Source organism: Martes martes (genome assembly GCF_963455335.1).
Source record: "Martes martes genome assembly, chromosome: 3".
Classification (NCBI taxonomy): domain Eukaryota; kingdom Metazoa; phylum Chordata; class Mammalia; order Carnivora; family Mustelidae; genus Martes; species Martes martes.
Genome location: NC_137890.1, coordinates 16,442,842 through 16,460,337, shown reverse-complemented (window position 1 = coordinate 16,460,337; position 17,496 = coordinate 16,442,842). Strand labels below are relative to the sequence as shown.

The 17,496-nt window shown below is 37.4% G+C and overlaps 1 protein-coding gene across 1 annotated transcript in view; it reads left to right on the top strand.

Moving 5' to 3' along the window:
- GPC6 (glypican 6) overlaps positions 1–17,496 on the top strand; it is a 1,082,024-nt gene that overhangs the window by 75,164 nt on the left and 989,364 nt on the right. The gene's annotated exons all lie outside the window — the stretch shown is intronic.

The window sequence follows — 17,496 nt, the reverse complement described above, 5'->3', positions numbered from 1 at the left end:
TCTTTTTTAGAAAGACGACATAGTTTCGTGCAGCCCAGTGATTCCTGGGAAGAGCTTGCAGTGTTCTTCCATCAGTAGATAACAATTTCCTTCTCGCCTCTGCTAACCTGCTTTAAGTTCTCAAGTCAGTATCCCTATGCTGAGACTTTTATGAAGGAGGTGTTCATTATAAATAGCATGGTCAATTAAATGAAGGATAATTTATTTAGTTGAGCACCTTGAAATCTTTAGCTCGCTTACAATACTTCAGGAACTCAACAGTTGTTCCACAGGCTGGTGTACGACTTTGCCTTCCCGGAAACCCAATGAGCCCAAGAAGATTTGTCCCACCAGTGGATGATTCGATTTTAACGATATCCTATTTGGCTCTCTAAACCGTGCTGAAGCCATCTTTGCCATGCAGCTAATAATGTAATTTAGTCTATGATGGCATTTGGTGATAATGAAAGGGATATTAGAGACATAACCATTTTCATATTTAATAGAGAAGCAATGTGTTCTAGGTAATGAAGTTAGGTCTCCAACCTAACATTGTCAGCACATGTTAACTCTGTTTTAGAGATCCTTCTTTACATCTAAGTAAGTATAATTCTGTAATTTTCCTCTACTCATTATGTTAGATGCTTTGCTGTTGTATTTTTGACATAGTAGCTTCTAGGATCATTTATCTGAACACAGCCCAAGAGTAAAAACAACCCAAATCCAACCAACAAACAAAAACTAAGAACCAATGAAACCTTTGAGGCTTGAAACTGTAGAAATGAAGTAGTGTTTCTTCTCCCTGGGTAAGTAAAACCAATCCATTATTTGAATGTCGAGAGCTAGCCACAGTTGTACACTTCCTTTTGAAATAAGATGGGAATGGTTTCCATCAATTTCTCAACATTTGGTTGGAATATGAGAGATCACACTAAAGTGTGACCGTAACAGAAAGCACTTGAACTGACCAGCAGTGTGGCTTTTCAGCACTTGTGTCCTCTTTGTAAAACATGCCCTTACTGAATAATTACTCCATGTTAAGGCATTTAAGTGTGGGGATAGGAGATTTTAATCTGCTCCAGTGTAACCCATGTAAATAGTATCTCGTGTATACTCTTTCTTTTCTGTTCATACCTGTAATCGAATTCTGTTCTCTAGGAATTACATAAATGAGGGGATTATACATACATTGTTCTCCAAATAGGTTTCTCACAAACATTATACAAATGGGGATTTTCTGTATTGGTACATACTTTATTCTTTCTAAGACATGCCTAGCATTACTTTCTAGGTGTGACTTCTATGCTCGCCTTTAGATTGTTCTTGATTATTTTTCCAGTCGTAAGTTTGATGCAATTAGAGGAATCAGAACCGTTCTTTGAATTTGAGTTGTCAAGAGAATTCTATTCTGGTTTTCTTTGCTCTAAAATGTCTTTTAGTGGTGAGTTCTGATGTCATCAGAGATGAGCAAAGAAAGCTTGTAGGTAAGCTGAATTGCACAGAAGAGTGATTTTTCTTTTTTTCTTTTTTTCTTTTTTTTTGGCTTAATTTTTCCACCCAATGATTTATTTCATTCTTTGAAAAACACAATGTAATGAGTCAAATAAACAGGTGATATGTGATTTTGAACCTAGCCATTGTGGGTGAGAACTGGTCTGGAAAACAAATCTAGAATCCAAGTGATCATATCAGCTAAGTACACGAACCCACCCTCTTACAGTAAACCTAGATTTTAGCAGTTCATGAGTAGAAAGGGTGAAACATTGTGGGGTTAAGGATTAAGAACGCACAGTCTGGGGTATAAACTCACTATCTGAGAGTTCCCACATGCCAATCTTGTGTTTTTCATGCCCCGCTGTATAAATGAGAGCATTTGATCAAGGCTATCTATTTTGTCTGGTTTGAGAGAATTAGACCCTGGGCATGACTGTACCAGATCGTGCAGGATAGTGGAGTTCAGTGCAGTGACTTGGACCTGATTAGATGGGAAACAAGGAAGGGTGTGTATACATGTACTGAGAAATGAGGAGGCTGGTAATGATGAAATGCAGTAAATCATACCATGTAAGTAGGTTGTAAAGCCAAAAGATTACATAGCCAAATTGTTGTTTTGGGTAACGCAGATCTGAGGTTGATGAGAGAACATAGACTCACGTGCAGTGGTGGTAGCAAGAGGGAAGAGAGAGTTTGAAAAAATTAGAACTAAAATTTGAAAACCAGCATATTGTCAGTGTGTAGGATGATTAAGGTAGTTTTGTTTGCTGGTTATTTTTAGGGGCCGTGAGAGGGTGGGGACTCCTTTATCAAATACTTATGTCCTTTTTTTTTTTTTTTTTAAAGCTGTTTGATATCCAAATCTTAAAATATTATATATGCTTAAAACAGTAATTTTAGTTTTTCTTTGTTTAAAAAAGAGCTAGGTAGTTTGTTATCAATATAATTCTGGTCAGAAATTCTCTGGACTGTAATTTTTTTCTTGCCATCAAAAATGAGTATGGTGATACTGTGAATTGTCATAACTTTAGTTATAGTCCCTTTTCCAAGGAAATGATACAATGTATTCCTGGAAGAGGACAAGTACATAAAATGCTATTAATTGTCCCAGTGCAATTGTGTTGATTATTTATTTTGCTTCTAAAATTAGTGCATTGTTAGCTATTGAATATTAAAATCACCACCGATTAACAGATAAGGCTATACATATTAAATCATTTAATTAGTGATTATATTTTCTCAGAAACATCTGACAAGTAAATTATTCATTTTTTAGAAATTTAGGTTAATTTTGTAATATGTAATAACCATTATATATTAGTATTCTTTACAGAATACAACATTATTTCACCAGAAGTATACCTAAAACAGGCAGTTAGGAGTTTTAAAAATGCATTTTCTTTTATAATATGTAATTAGGATATTTATTTGAGAAAGTATTTGTCTTTCATTTATTTTTGCCACTTATATAATCAGTCATTACCAACTGATGGTTGAGGGATTTGAGAGCCTCTCCTCTTTCTCTGTTTACCACTTTCATTGCAGATGCTTTGTTGATGACATGCGTGAGTGAGATATTCACACAAATTGCTTTTGCCTGGTCTTCTAGCTGATGTGTTTACACATTTAAAAAAAAAAAAAGAAATTAATAACATTCATAGTGTCCTGTTCCTTATTCCCAACCAAGGAATTCCAATGATGTCTTTTCTCAAGGACATCCATTTTTACATACTTGAGAACATCAAATTCTTAAACCTAGGCATGGAATGTTGAATATACTTGATTTGCCCTCTTTCTGCATCTGTAACGCATTGCAACCCCTGCTACTATACCTAAATTCATTATCAGAATCCTTTTTAAATGCTCCAGGCTGCAATCGCCCATTAAAATTATTACTTGAGTGGGAAACTTTTTTTTTTTTTTTTATTCACGCTCTAAACCATTACCATGGAAGGGGCTTTAGGTAAGCCCATTGTCTGAATATAGAAATAAAATCAGCATTCATGCCTGGCTTGCCCAATGTATGGACTCCTGTCATTACCCATTCATGGTGTACTTCTCATAGGCCAAGCCCAGTGCTTGAGACACAAAGAGATCTAATATATCCCTGATCTTAAAGGGCTCATGATCAAGTGTTGCAAGAGGACATATAAGCAAATTGCAGTGTAGGGGGATGAGTGTTGTGCTGGAAAGACATGCCCTAGAGCGTAAAGGGAAAAAAAAACAGCTTGACTCTACCCATATCTAAACTTTTGTCTTCATTGGAAAACAGCAGCATTTTAAATGGAAGATTTCTTTAGCAATCACTAAATAATAATTAAAATAAAAGAACCATCTATTTATCCCTTATTACGTGCTTGTCACATACAAATATTTAGTTGTTGACATCTCTTTAAGACTGGCACTCTACTAAAATGTTTTACCTTGTTAAATCGGAGTTATGAGCCTTTCCCCCAAAATCAGTAAATCAAAATCTTATTCTGTGATTAGGAACTCATAGTTTCAATGTTTGTTTCATTGCTCATCATATACTTCAATGCACTTTACTATTCTAAGAAGGTGCCATACCTTGTTTTCATTTTTGATTTCTATAGCATATGCCCTAAGTGCTTAAGCTCTCATTATCTGATCTACATTTGAGGAGCAAACTGTTAGTACTTTGAGCCATTCTCATTAGCAAGGCAATTTTGACAGCATTTCCAAGTAGGTAGACCTGTATTATAAATATTAGGGGAGGTTTAGAAATGTAATGGGAGAGGTGGTCCCTGTTCTTACCATTCCTGTTATTAAAAATTGGCTGAGTTTTAACATATTCATGGGATGGTTTATATGTGGTCCTGCTTTTAGAAATCAGATTCAGGTTTTAGCAGTCCTTTTATTAGCATTTTTTCCATTAAAATCAGAAATCACACATACTAAGTCATTTAACACTGCCTAAGCATCCATTATAATTTAAAGTATTTGGTGAACTCATTGGGTATTTTGATGTTTTTCTGAACAGAAAAAAATGACTTAATCTTTTTAAGTAGCTTTGATTAACTGGGGGCCTCTCCAGATTCTCAAGGTTGCTATATGCTACACAAGGTTGCCTTAACTTTTTTGATAACTGGGCCATCCTTTGACCTCACAGTATATTTGTGGTCAATGTAAACCTCACACAGCTTCTTTTTGGTCATCTCACACCCTGTGTTTTTATGTAAGACGCGCTTTTCTGTTTTGTTTTGTTTTTCTTTTGTTTTTTGAGTGGGATTTATGAAAGCTTTTAATTTGAAGGAAGACCGATCTCTGCAGAATCGGCGCTACTTGTCTATGGCCCCATATTTTCTTTTTTATTGATTTTAACAGGAAACTGACTGGATCATGGTGAATTCTCAATTGGTTTTATTAAAATTACCAGTGGAGAGTGAAATGCATGGAGTAGGCTCAAACTTTGATTGAAATCCAACATCAAATATTTCTTCTTGTTATAAAGTCGGTCTTTTCATTTTAGACTTTTCTCTGGCTGTTATTGTGCTGTGATAAACCCATCTGCTGTTTCCGCACACGGGAAGAGATTTCTGTATTGCCAGTGTGGAGGATGCAAGAAGAATGATGGATGGCAAGGGAAGCCACTTACTCGTAATGCTTTTTGTCAAGTCATGTCCTCTTGTCCCATCATACGTGCCTTTCCTCCAGCAAGTTCAGCTGTTGTTATGTGGCGTTGTCATTCTATAAGGAAAAACTAGCTGGGAAATTTCTGATGGATCCCAAGGAGATGGAATAGCGGTCTGTATTTTGTTCGTGACTGATAGTTTTGGTCTCTTGAATTGGAGAAAGTGGACACATAGATGAGAGCGGCCAGTTCAGGCTTCCTTCCCTTCCCCATAACTAAGGAAATTTTAAGAATCATTCTAGGTAGCTAAATTGTTCATAAATATGTGTCAGATTTTGTGTGTCGGCTTTTGTTGCTTGATGCTGATGGACTACCTCCTGCAAAGAAAAATAGCAAATTCTTATCTTAAATCAAGCAGGTGAATGAAAAGTAGGACTGTGTGATTCTTTTCGGTCATAAAATTCTGATAACTTGATTATATTAAGAGTAGCATATTTTCTGATGGAATAAAAGATCTTGAGATTACAGTTAAACATGGCAACTTGAGTAAATGTATTTGCCTATGCTCCCTCCCGAACACCTCACTGAAATCAAAGGAACACAAAAGATAGAAACACACGTGAACAAAGAGAATTTGAGGGGAGATAATGGATTGGAAATGTTGCAAATTTCTGGGTAGTATAAATTGGAAGGAGGGATTACTAGAGCAGAGAGAGTTGAATACTTGGGCTTACAGAGGGAGGCGCCAACAAGCAGGAAGCTCGGAAAAGACAGGCATTATCAATAGTAGATACTGCACAAGGTGGGAATGAAATATGGGACAGAAACAGGGAGTTTTGTGGAAGTCTGAACAAGATATGCTATAGCTCCCTAGGGCCCCTTCCCCTGTGTGAGCAGACAACTGATTACTAGAGTACCCCTGTTTCATCAGTTATGTGATTTATTCCATGGATACATGAGCTAGGGTGATTCTAAAGTGGGAACACCATGCACAGCTAAAGGTAGAGTCTCCATGATTAACAGTGAGAGCCCTACCTCTCCCCTGCTGTGTATCTTCAAGAGTGTTAGTGCACAGGCCTGTAATTCTTGAACAGGAGATCAGTGAAAGCTTATTTTCTGAAGAAATTGGATCACAGAAAAGATCTCCAGATCTTTGATATTTGAAGGATCAAGGCCCTGCTTCCTCACCTTGCAGTGAAATCCATTTGTGATAAGCTGCTTAGGATTCCCAGACATTATTTATTTTCTCACTCTTAAATATAGCCAAGGATCACCATGTACTTGGAGTACACTACAAAAAGAAATGGTCTACAACAAGAAACAAGAACTACCAGAAAGGATTTTGGAGAAGCTAAATTAATAGTTAAGGAGCAGAAAGGATGACTCAACAAAAAATGAAAGTAATTTAGAGAAATAAGAGAGGACATTGCATCTATGGGAAAGAATGTAATGCTATTACAATCAAAACAATTGAAGAAATAAGAGAGACCTCATGAAATTTTAAAAATCAAAAGAATAAAATTAATCAATAGAAGTGTCTGACCATTCAGGAAATATCCTAGAAAATATAACAAGCAGACCACATAATATTCAACTGATAGTGTTTTCATTTCATTTCAAATGAAAGAAAAAAGGCATTTTCAAAGTAATAAAAAAAATTATTCCAGAACTGAAGGACGCAAGCTTCTACATTCAATTGATAATGAAATTATTGAAAAAGAGCCAAAAATTCATTATGAAATTTTACAACTCTAGGCATGATGACCAGTTCCCAAAGGACTTTAAATGAGAAAAACAGATCCTTTGCTGTGTATGAAAGATTAAGACCAAGTGACACTGGATGCTCCTGAGGCAATATGGAAACTAGAAGCAGTGAAGGAAAATCACAGGACGATAGCTATTTGACAGGTCTGGGATCAACCAACCCAAAGTGGAGCAGGAGAATTGAGGGCTCTGGGATACAGATTACCTGATAACTTTGATCATGGGAAACCCTGTATTTTAAGTTGTTTTTAAGTTGGGAGAGTTTAGGAAGAGTCTAAGCAAAGGGAAAAAGAGAGGCAACAATTAAATCTAGGAAAAATAGAAAGTTTTATACACTATTTGACTCATAAGAGAAAATATATGTACTCATCTTAGTGTAAATATTGCCCAATACCTTAACAAAAAGTGGTTGTATATATATGTTCCAGAAAAATTGACTATTAAGAGTTGTGCCTTCCTTTGCTCTGACTAAAGAATAAATTGCTTTAGTTTTTTAACTACATTTTTTTTGTTTTTTAGCTGTGTTTTGTTTATTTTATTTTATTTTATTTTACTTTTTAAAGATTTTATTTATTTTAGAGAAAGAGTGGGGGGGGGCGTGTGGTCAGAGGGAGAGAAAGAATCCCCAGAAGACTCAATGTGGAATGTGGAGTCCCATGCGGGGTTTGAACTAAGACCAAGAGCTCATGACCTGAGCCAAGATCAAGAGTCAGATGTTTAACCAACTGAGCCACCCAGGAGTCCCTGTTTTAACTACATTTTAAAGTGATTCTTTTAAATACATTAACTTTTTTGAATTAAGCTGTCTATTAAGAACACTGAAAAGAAATTAAATAAAATGAAAAAAAAAAGGTCACTTGTCAAAGGAAAGGGATTAATTCACAAGAGAACTGCAAATAACATTAGTAAACTGTTGGGAGTCAGGTTATTTTGACAACAACAAATTATTTTGTTGCTGCAGATATTTCAGGATTTTAAATAGTATTAAATATATGGACTAAAAGATATAGTTTAAATGAGAATATTTTGACTTTCACAATAATAACCATATTGGAAAAGTATTTCTAGAAGAACATACATATACCCAAACCTGATGATACATTTTTGGGGACATGTGATGGTTTAGGAAGAAAAACCACTGGATTCACTTTGGGCAACATACCGCAGTTGCTTATTTGTTTTTTTAAGTGTTTTTTGATAGAACAATTCATTGAGGAGTAGTTTAATAAATAGGAAAGCGAAATTCCAGAACCTTCTTTCATACTCACCTGTTGTTACCTTACCAGTAAGAATGATTCTCCATCACCAAATCTTTATAGCACAGGAGGGAGTGATTTCTAGGACAGGTGAAGATTTGTATCTCTCATTGCTAGTTAAGTTAATTCTATTTTAACAATAGTAATTTAAAAAATTGCCATGGTTTTGCTTTTTTTCTCTAATCAGCACCATGCTGGTTATAAGCAAAAAGGTTCATTTATAAAATTTTTTCGGCAGTGTGCTTGATTGTTAATTTCCAGGTCAGTATCCAGCCTATCTAAGTTTCATGGGGTGATAATTTATGCTTATAATGGCCAGTCTATTTAAAACTAGGATGAGGTCACCCCAGCTAAAGCAGCTGAAATGCTGAATCCCACTCTCTCACTCAGAATCACATCACTTTAGTTTGCTAGTTTCCCATCTTTACTGATGGGTGTTTCATTCAGATAAAACTTCAAACTTCTCACAGTCCAGTTTATTACTAGCAATTCACATTTTATTAATCGTGTGGCTCATCCCTTGGGGCAAATCACGTGGCCTCCCTCTCTCCTTTCTTTCTTTCCTTCCCCCCTCCCTCCCTTCCTCCCTTCCTTCCTTCCTTTCTTAATACCGGCCCAGAAGTAAAGCAATGATTTCACTTTCCCAGGTAATGTCTTCGTCTATAATTGTTTAAACTGAGGGCTCCAATCTTATATCATGTTGCATATAGTACAGATTGTAAGATTGACTGAGTACTCCTTTTTTTCTTTTTTTTTAATTCCATGGTCAAATTAACTATTTTTCATACTGTCGGTTAGCACATTTTTCAGCATTAAGCCAGTAGTAGAATCAGATTTTTAGAGTTGAAATCTAAAACGTATTTATTCTAAATCCATCCAAAAGGAATATTTTCCTTAAAACAGGGTTGTTTTCATCTCCTCCTAGAAAATAGTGCCAAATACACTCCTCTAATAAGTAGAAGTTGCCTCTATAAAGCGCTGCCCCAAGTGCTCTGTGTCTTTAAGCAGCTTAAATAACCAAGTCCAAGTTGTCTCTGATCTTGTATCCGGAATTGTCATCTCATGTCAACTTCTAGTGTGAGATCAGTATTAGCCACTAACTGGGTGGGCTTTTGGAGGGGGTAAAGAGCAGCGCTTCTCAAACTCTGGCTGGGGAAGGATCAGTCCTCCCTCTTTCCTCCTCCTCGTATCCCTCCTCCTCCTCCTCCTCTTGCCCCCTTCCTCCTTCTCCCAATCCATTGCAGACTGATTCTTGCATAAAATATAATGAAATTATTTTCTAAAATTTAATTTAAAAACAAGCTTATTATTATTGGATTCAATCGACAGGAAAACATCCACTTGTTGCAAAAATTTCTGACTATTACTCTTGATACTTCTGCATGTCTCATTAGGGTCTGGCAATTCAGTCTGAGTAGCCCTGCTGTGCTCTGTGAGGCTTGATGTTGTGTGATGAGCTTCCATTTTCTTTGCACTGGAATTGGCTACATCTTAAGTGTTGGTCCAGCACTACAAAGGATTGCTCCGTATTTTATAGCTGTTTTTGTGACTATTATTACATATATTTTTTGCCACTTGTATAGCAGTTTTTATATGTTAAGTTCATTTTGTCATAAAATTTCTTAGTAGCCAACTCATTAATAGTTGCCTTATTAATATTTCTGTTATGATGACTGTTAAAAGCTGAAGAGATGTATGTTAGCATCGTTGAGAGCATATCATATGTGGACAAATTTATTATGTAATAGACAAAACATGTGATGTGTGTATGTGAAGTCATATATATATATAATATTGTATATAAACATACATATAATAACAACTTCTCAGCACTTATCTTACCAAGGATCTCTCATTAGAATGGTCTGGGCTGCCATTTTCCGGTTCTCTTTTCCTTTCTCCTTTGCCATCCTTCCTCCACTTTATTGTTGTGTGAGCCTTTGCACCACGCTGCCACGAGAATGCATGCCTCAGTTGCCCGTTTTCACCTGTCTTCCAAGTCCAAGTCCCATATCGTGTCCAGCTTGTGGTTCACTGGGGTTGATCTCAGGTCCCCGAAAATTTCAAATCTTGACTTTAAATCAGAACGCTTAGGTGGTTAGTCGGTTAAGCGCCCGACTCCTGGTTTTGGTTCAGGTCATGGTCTCAGGGTTGTGAGGTCCAGCCTGTCAGGCTCAGTGCTCATTGAGGAGTCTGCTTGAGATTCTCTTTTACCCTCTCCCTTTTCTCCCTGCTTCTACCCCATTCTCTCTCTCTCTCTCTCAAATAAGTAAATATATCTTTAAAATAATCAGAACACTTAGGACTTAGAAAGTTGCAGATCTTCAACTTGTGGCTCTTAATACTATTTTACCTACATTAGAGGTTTGTTTATTCAGTGCGAAGCACCATGCTAAGTATTTGAGAAAAAAGATGGGGGAAGACATGAATATGGTACTCAAGTGAGGGCTTTAGAGTTTAGTAGGAAGTAGACATGAAGGTCACTTGTTAACAGAAGCTGTGGTAGAAGTCTTTAACTCTGGGGATAAGTTAAGAAAGACTTTGCTAAAGTGTTACGGTCGGGCTGAGTTGAGGTGAGTTAGTGATGAAGGATGTACATGCCCCATGTGGGGCTTTGGGTGTGTAATGCATTCTAGGGCACAGAGATGTGAAATTGGAGTGGGATTTGGGTTTGGGAACTACCTGTTGAAGCACCCCCAATTTTTTTCAGCTTGAGTGGTGGCTCCCTGTTTTGTGATTTTTTTTTTTGAGACCCCAGTCCAAAAGTGGTTTACTTTTAAGATTCAACTGAAGCCTGCGTGGAACTTACCTCTTTGCAGTGTTTACCTGGAGAAAAATATTGCAAGGATTCACGCACAGCAAATGGGCAGTTAAAGTTTTGTAGACCATGGGGCGCCTGGGTGGCTCAGTGGGCTAAGCCTCTGCCTTTGGCTCAGGTCATGATCTCAGGGTCCTGGGATTGAGGCCCACATCAGGCTCTCTGCTCAGCAGGGCGCCTGCTTCTCCCCCGCCCCCCGCCTGCCTCTGTCTACTTGTGATCTCTCTCTCTCTCTGTCAAATAAATAAATAAAATCTTAAAAAAAAAGTTTTGTAGATCTGTGTCTGTATTTTGAAAGACTTTAGGACAATCTTTGGAGAATGAAAAATGCCAATGCTTAGGAACACACTAGAAACTGAAAAAGTGTCTTCAGCCTTAGTTTATTTGGATTTGTATATCAAGACTTTTTAGGCAGTTAGCTCATGCAGAAATACATCCCCCGGTAAAATTAGGAGGTAGTTTTCCTATTGGGTTTTTGATTTTCATATGGTGATTGTTTATGAAAATGTATTGGCATATATTTTAAATTTTCATGATTAATTTTGTTAGCCCTAATACGGCTTTTTAGAAGTACAAACACAACACATTGCTTTATACTTACAGGCAATAAGGATTCATCTTAATCCAACTGGATTTGAGGAGTCGAGAATGCGGATGGATATGAGGAGTGACTTACAGTTCAGTAAGCGTGGAGCATGAGATATGGTTGGAGCAGGAGTGGGACAGGGAGCCGTTAGAGGGAGGAACAGGCAGTGGGCATCCTCAGGCACTGAACTTCACTTTGTCCTCTGTGGGAGAGCACAGTTTTAAAGTGTTATGGAGAGTGTGAGTGGAAGAGGATTATCTGATTTGTGGTTTGGAAATAGCAATGTTGTCATGGGATGTAGGTTGCGTTCATTTTCTTTGGATGAAACACAAATACTGATTGTGATTCACAAATCTGTATTTGTATTTCCTGAAAGCCAAACTCCTGTATTGACAGGAGAAGAGATCAGAGGCCAAGAGACTCATTAAGAGACTCTCGTCGTGTAGCTACAGGGAAGGGACCCAGGGACGTATCTACATGGTTACTCGTTTTCCTCATTCAATAGATATTCATTAAGTTCCTAGTAGTTACTAGGTGCCAGGACTTAATGGAGAGCAACACAGACTCCCTTCTGGAGCACAGGACATCTAAGATAGCCTCCAGTCTCCGCTCAGGTGACTAATGGAAGAGACGCACTTGGCACTGTAGGAATTGTGGGCAGAGGTGGGAGGGTGGTTGGGAAGAGGCTTGTGGGTGTGAGTTGAGGAATGGTTTCTCAGCAGTTGTAGATGGCATTCAGCATTGGGAAGACTGGGGTCACGTGTTTGAGTTGGGAGACTTTGAGGTTGGGAGGTCAAGGCCCATGCTGTTTTAGACCCTAATGTGTGTTGGAACCATCTGGGATCTTCTAATATGCAAATTTTGCTGCAGTAGGTCTGGGTAGAGCCTGGGATTCTTCAGCCTTAACAAGCTCCTGTCCATGGAACAGTCATTGGAGATGCGGGAGGGTAGTTGAAACTGGTTAAAAAGAGTTAAAAAGTTGAAAATGAGATCGAGAACTCCTTCCTCTGGGAGCATATCCATATTATTTTCTCTTTGTCTCTCTCTCTGCACATGTGCGTGCATGTGCGTGCACACACACACACACACACACATACACTCATACACACACACTTCAAGCTTTAGAAGAATCTTATAAACAAGATATTTGGGAGTGGAACCATTTACAGATTGGGGAATGCCTACAGATGTGTACGTATGCCTTCATTTACAATGAAATTGCTTTTCCAGAAAGTCCATAATCTCCAGGTCATCTGGAAAATATTTCTTTATGTCAAACATGGACAGAGAACATATTTTGTTGACTTTACTTGTGGTTGTCAAAGGGGAATAATGAACTCATATTCACAGATAACCATTTCCAAACCACACTTTATTTTTAAGTGTTGACTTTTCAACTCTAATCCATAAAATCTGAGAGATGGTTAAAAAAAAAAAGAGAGAGAGAGAGAGAGAAAACAAAATGTCCAGCTAACATTTTTAAGGAACATGTTTCTATCAGAGAAATACTGTGTCGTGTTTGTGGCCTCAGGGGAAGAAGATCGCAAGTGTCATTTGTGGAATAAATGTATGTAATTGCATGTCATCTTCTGAGCCTACAACAAAAAGCAGTAGATGTTATTGGTTTTTCACTTTTTGGTTGTGTCACAAGGCCAAACAGTTAAGAAGAAATCCTCAGCTTTTCATACTTTTGCATCTAATATAAAAACAAGACTGAGAATACAGAACCGGGATTTTCTGCGGTGCGGGGAATAACGGGGAGGTTGGATTCCTTTTAATAGCTTTTGATGTGTTGAAATCCAATCAATGTTTATGTAGTAAGTAGTCACTTGACTTAAATTTATCTTTTCATAGGGATTACTTACTCTTACAGGGACGGATGAATGTTTTCTTCGCTCTGAGCATTGCCCATATAAATTATTAGAAGAAATGGAGTAAATATCACCCTCCTTCTAATAGGGGTATTTCTCTGACTGTGACCTGTTTGTTTACTGTAGCTGCCGGGATGGCGTGATCAGGGGGACACTGAAGACACTTTAGGAGTAAGACTCTCTACTTCTTGGTTGGATTTGTAGTTTTATTTTTGTGGTTTTCTTTCCTTTTACACTTGTTCATTGACTCTACTCTCATTTAACAGGAAAAAAAAATCAATGGCATAGAGGAAGATAGAGATGTTTCAGTTTCATTAATAGACCAAAACCTCATTAGGGAGCTGACTGTTGCATAATATGAGGTGGTTAATGTCAGAAGACCTGGATTGAAATCCGTTCCTTGCTAGTTTAGAAACCGTCTCAGAGCCTTGGGCTCCCCAGCATGGAATTCGGTGCAGGAAAACTGTATTTATAATGTAGTAATATGTGTGCCATGAGGATATATTGTCTAGTCTCTGTTTAGGTGATCTATGGAATGATCTATGGGAAATCATGAGAAGTGATGCAGAGCTTTGAGGAAATGTGTAAATATAAAAAAAAAACCTCTGATAAATGACCATTTTGAACATAAAATATCTTTTTTATATATTCATATTTCCACTCGTCCTAAACTATTAAGTCTTTCTTTCTCCAGCCTGATTTCAGTATCAATATCAGTAAATTTTAACATCTAACACTTTTTTTCCCCCACAAGACATCTTTATTTTTTGTTTGGGTCCATATTAAAAATAATTTAACTAAGTTATATAAAGACATAAAGCAAATTCCTAGGGGCACTTACATGCATAAAACTTACAGGTACTCATATTCTGTACTTTCAGGTACTAAAAAAATTGTCTTGTTTTTCTACTAAGATTAAAATGTATGTGTGTGTGTGTGTGTTTGTGTGTGTGTTGTAATCCATACATGAAAAACAGAGTCTGCAAAGATTATTTTGTTTGTTTCTGTTCTTTTGCTCAAAAAAATTTTTTTTTGCTCAGTCTGAAATAAATATAAAAATTTGGAATTATTCTGACCACTAGCTAGAATTTAAGAAATATGATTGTAAAATATGTTTATCTGTCATATGTTTGTTAAGTGCTGAATTAGTATTGTAGATAACTATGTAATATTGGAAAAATTAGGAATTTTCCTCAAAAGTTCATTGCATATTTCAAGGCTTTCTCTCTTGACAGCGCTGAAATGCCAGGAAGTAGAATTTATATTCAGTGATAGTCATCAGAATTCAGGGCTGCAGAATCTGAATTTGTATATAAGGCAAAGACAGGGTAAATTTGCATATGTTTTTAAATATTAGAGGAAATCTTTGTAAGAATTATCTTGTGTAAAGTCACCTAGAGAATTTCCTCCCATGGTGACCTAGATTGAACTTTGCACCTTGAGATGTTGGAACTAAAAATAGATCCTGAGGAGTTTGTTTATTTACCTTAATACATTGGCCCCAGGGACACTCAGAAACTCAGATTCACTGTGTTTTGTGGTGAACCTAATTGCCCACAGAGAAAATTTTTTTAATTTCTCTTCCAATTCTGATCCTGAGTATAAACAAGATAATTTATGGCACATAGGCAATGTTTTGATACTTGAATAATAAAGTAAAAGCCAGTTCACTAGCCATTATTAGTAGCTACTATAAATTATAAAATGGATTAAATGCTCATAATTATGTAAAACGGTTAGTTTTTTCTTTGCTATTCAATTAAAAACAGGGCTGGCTACTCTGTAAACACCGTCTCCCTACTTCCTGTTCTGTTGATCAGCTACAAGATAAAAAGTTGAGTTGCATATTTAAATTAGTTTAATTGCTAATAGGGATTTATGTTATTCCCTCAAGTTCCTAAGATTAGAGTTTATCAGTGGATCTTTTGTCTCAGTAGTTATTGGTGAAAACTGACTTATTAAAAAACAAAAACCCAAACCCCAAATTCAACAGAGTAAATTTTAAAGATCTTATTGGCTTTATGCCGCGATTCATGAACTGGACACCATCTTGTTGAGCAGATAGAAAGGAGGTCTGAAGAGCTATACAGAAAGAAAGACTTTAAAAATTTTTTTGTTTTTATAAACATATAATGTATTATTAGCCCCAGGGGTACAGGTCTGTGAATCGCCAGGTTTACACACTTCACAGCACTCACCATAGCACATACCCTCCCCAATGTCCATAACCCCACCCCCCTCTCCCGACCCCCCTCCCCCCAGCAACCCTCAGTTTGTTTTGTGAGATTAAGAGTCTCTTATGGTTTGTCTCCCTCCCAATCCCATCTTGTTTCATTTATTTTTTTCCTACTCCCCAAACCCCCCACGTTGCATCTCTACTTCCTCATATCAGGGGGATCATATGATAGTTGTCAGAAAGAAAGACTTTTAATGGGAAGAAGTAGGTGGGACAAAGACGTTACTAGCAAAGAGTGGGTTGTTTCAGCAAGGTCACCTTCCTTTGGGAGATGACAGGGGTTTATCGGATTATCTCATTATGGCTGGCCAGGTAATTCCAGATGGACTGGGTTAAGATTCCATTCTGGGAAGGTTCACACTGTAAATATTGAATCTTGCTCTGGTTATGTGGGTTTAGCGCAAGTGACTGCATTTTGGATCTGTTGTCAGCCTGTGTTACAGGTCTTGTAGGGAAGAACGGAGTATTTTATTGGTATTCTTCGGGCTTTCTTATTGTTATCTTACAGGCTTTTTTGCTGAATGGTTACCAAAAGAGGCAAATGGTTAAATGAAAATGAGTTCCCTGAGAGTTAATTTAGTGCCCATCAAACACCATCAGTCTGCTGTCCTTTTTCCTGGTTACTTAAACCCAGAAGAAACAGGAATCAACAAATAAAATCTTAGTTATGAAGGTTTTGTAACATTTAAGTCTATATAATAATGAAATTATAAATAAATCCATCATGTGTGTGGTTTATTAAAAGATTTATTTATTTATTTTAGAGAGAGAGAGTGTGTGCACAGGGGGTGGGGAGGGACAGAGTGAAAGGGAGAGAGAGTCTGTTTTAAGCAGACTATACACTGAGTGCAGAGCCTGATGTGGGGGTCAGTCTCATGACGCTGAGATCACAACCTGAGCGGGAACCAAGAATCTGAAGTTTAATTGACTGTGCCACCCAGGCACTGCCTCCCCCTCCCCCTGCCTTTCTTTTGAGAGATAGTGCATGTGTACCTGCGCTTGAGGGGAGGTGGGGAGGGCCAGAGGGAGAGGGAGAGGGAGAGAGAGAATCTTAAGCAGACACCATGCCCAGTGAAGAGCCTGACTCAGGGCTTGATCTCAGGACCCTTAGATTATGACCTGAGCTGAAATCAGGAGTTGGAGGCTTAACCACTGAGTCACCCAGGCACCCCAATAAATACATTGTTTAGGAAAATTCCAGAAAGCCTAGGTCATATTTTATTCAAATCAAAATTATCTACTTCACAGGTGGAAGTTTTATGAGTAAGGGAAGTTGTACCTTAATTATCTTACTGCACTAATCAAGGCCAAAGTTAGCGTAAGTTAACCTAAGTGTGAAGGAAGACAAAGGCTCCTTGTGCGTTTTAATGTGGAGGCTTTTTGCGTTTGGAGTGAAGTAATTCATTGTGCAAGAATTCATTATGTAATTCATCACATATTATGGGATGTGCAGTATCATAAGTTCCCACCCACTGGAAGCCAAATGATCCCACCTTTCATTGTGATAATCAAAACTGCCGTCATCGATTTCCAAATGTTTCCAGCAGAGCTGCTAATTCATGCACTGAAAGTCACTGCTTTATCATAAAGACTTAATTGTTCTCACTGAAGTGATCCTCCATCATTTCTCACTTGGGTACCCTTGTTCCTTTTTCTTGATCTTGGTATCATTGTCTCCCAACACCTCATTCTAAGACTTGCTCTACTGACTAAACATTTTCTTGCGTCTTTCATTTTTCTTTCTCTACTGGCTTCTTTCTGTCAACATATAGACATAATCTCGTATGTCTAATCATATGTAAATCCAGACAAAACAGTTGACAGTCAGACAAAACTTCGCATCCTGAAATTGTATCTTCTTATGCTTCTGTCAGTCTTCTAGGTTGTAGACTTTTGGAAT